The sequence below is a fragment of the Cheilinus undulatus genome, linkage group 22 (assembly GCF_018320785.1).
Source record: "Cheilinus undulatus linkage group 22, ASM1832078v1, whole genome shotgun sequence".
In the NCBI taxonomy this organism is placed as follows: domain Eukaryota; kingdom Metazoa; phylum Chordata; class Actinopteri; order Labriformes; family Labridae; genus Cheilinus; species Cheilinus undulatus.
Window position 1 is genome coordinate 3,706,604 of NC_054886.1, and position 2,576 is coordinate 3,709,179.

Sequence of the window (2,576 nt, forward strand, 5' to 3'; positions counted from 1 at the left end):
GGGCCTCCAACGCTGCAACCACACGCTCCATAAGTTTCAGCCAGGTACTTGCATGGGCATCCAGTTTCTGCAGAACATCCTCAGCCCTCTCCAGATACTCCAGCGCATCTTCCTGCCAATCTTGCTTCTTTTCTCTTGTGTTCAAAAACAACAGTTGGAGAGGATGTTATTCACCTTTTTTTGTTTTCAAGCTTTATTCTTTTTTACACAAGTTGACTGAGATCAACAGTAAAGCTTGAGTTTCTGTTCCCCTTACTTTGACAAGTAATTTTTTGATTTATCTGTATGTCAGCTGTTTAAACAAACATAATAAAAAGGTTATTCAGCTATTCCTTACACTCACAATCAGCTACATCACACATGCTGATGTTTAACACATGAACAACACTTAGCTTCATGTTAGCTCTGAGATTTTAAATTTGCATGCTAGCTACTCTAATTAATAATAATTCAGCAGCTGATAAATGCCAAATAACATCCACTGCAAAAAATAAATAAATAAATAAATAAAAAGAACACCAACAAATAATCACAGAGAATATCTAACCAGTAGTCATTCACTGTTTGAAACCACATTAGAACTCAACATCTCAGCAGATTTTACTGTCTCATGAAAAATGAGGCCGTAAAATCTGCTCCAGGATGGTGTGGGCGTGTTGGCTGAATGAGCTGAAGCCACGCCCACTTATGAGAAATGCTTCTGATCAGAGCTCAGCTGCCTGGCGGAGTTGGGGATTAAATTTACTGTTTTCTGGCACAAACAGACATGGATCTCAGTGTTTCACATGTTTACAGCAATCTTACTTCAACATGTCTGATGTGTTGAGTTACAAAGATTGGATTTCACTTTTCAGGGTCTGTAACCACCACTAACTTAAAACCACAAATATTTCAGTTCAGACATGCTCACCAAAATTAGCACGCTCAAACTCTCCTAACCACCTCTCTTCTACATTCTGATGCTTGGCTTCAACTTCTGCAGATCATCTTAGTTGCCACCATGCATTTGTCTGATTATATTCATTAGCAGTTGGACAGGTGTACCTAATGAAGTGGTCACTGAGTTTTAATCAATATGCAAAGAATGGATATTTGTCATGATTTTCTCTTAACTCCACAGGAGGCTCTACCAGTGACACTCATCTCCTGGTGTATGGCCTGAGTGCAGCATTGGCAGCTTCCATCATCCTGCTGCTCATCTTGGCTTTCTTCACATACAAAGTGAATGAAAAGTCATGTTCTGTCTGCAAAGGTAAGACTGTGAAAGCACAGGCAGTTTAAACTTTTCTCCAATGATCTTGTCTTTTCATTCTTGTACTCTTATTTGCAGGAGCTGTTTCTCATCCGGCAGGTCCTGCAGCTTCTGAGGGCTCGGTAGGTGAAATACAGGTATGAAAACAGCCAAATATACCACAAATGTCTGACTTATTCTGTCCTTTCCAGAGCCAAGATGAGAATGTTCTGCACTATGCTGCTCTGAGCCTGAAAAGAAGCAGTGATCGACATCGCCAAGGGCAGAGTGTGGAGACGGACTGTGTTTACTCCAGGGTTAAGAGCAGAAAGGAGTAAAGAAGGCCTTTACCTTCAAATTTCATCACTTCTGTCTTTTTGGTCACTTTTCCTACAAGAGCAAATAAAAGAAAGCGTCTTCTTTCAATATGTTTGCTGTATTTTTAAATAAAATATGTCTTAAGGATGTTTCATAGTCTGGATATAAAAATAGTCATAAAAAGCCCCTTCTATCTATAGATATCCTCTAACAGAAACGTTAGCCCTGGTTGTTTGTGTCAACTGACAGCCGACTCTCTGCAGTGAGCTCTCACTCATGCGGTGAAGGTGGTGTGAACTACATAGTTGAAGTTTCCACTGGTGGAAACATCACTCCTAGCAGAGCTTCAGCACAGGAAGACTGGCCTGTGGCTTTCAGGCCACAGCATCTAAAACCTCTGCAAGGTTTTCTCACAGAGTTGTGTGAAACTGTGAGTCTCTGTGCAGAAAAATAACACTTGCACACACACACACACACACACACACATTGTGTTGCTGCATCCTCAAATGTAAGTTAAAAGTCTACTATGCAAAGCAAAAGCCAAACATCAACAATGTCTGCTAGTGTTGCTGACTTCTCTGGACCTGAGCTCATCAGAGATAGACTAACGTAAGAGGAAAAGTGAGATTTCAGATTGTTTTTGAAAACGATGACCATCAAGTCATCTAAAAAAGGCCCATTCAGATTGTTAGAGATGCAAAGTCCAAAAGCCATCATCTGTGATGGTGCATGGGTGTATTAGTGCCCAGAGCATGGGTAACTTGCACATCTGTGAAGGCACCATTAACACTGAGGTGTGCATACAGATTCTGGTGCAACATGAGACTTATCACACAATCTACAGAGAAATGACTCCTTCAAAGTAATCCCCCCAGAGTTAATGCACTTCTGCATTCGCTTCTACCCCCATGGAAGGACTTAGCAAAGTCCTACTCCTTAAGATCTCTCAGCTCCCTCATCACAGTGGCCTTGATCTCTCCTACAGTGGCAAAATTAGTTCCTTTGAGCACAGTCTTCAGCCTGGGAA

At 41.2% G+C, this 2,576-nt stretch overlaps 1 long non-coding RNA gene across 1 annotated transcript; it reads left to right on the top strand.

Annotated features, from left to right (window-relative positions):
* Window positions 1-1,093: 1,093 nt before the first annotated feature.
* LOC121505050 lies at window positions 1,094-1,576 on the top strand. Its single transcript, XR_005991511.1, has 3 exons — window positions 1,094-1,252; window positions 1,331-1,374; window positions 1,444-1,576. It is a non-coding gene; the product is annotated as an uncharacterized LOC121505050 (long non-coding RNA).
* The last annotated feature ends 1,000 nt before the right edge of the window (window positions 1,577-2,576 follow it).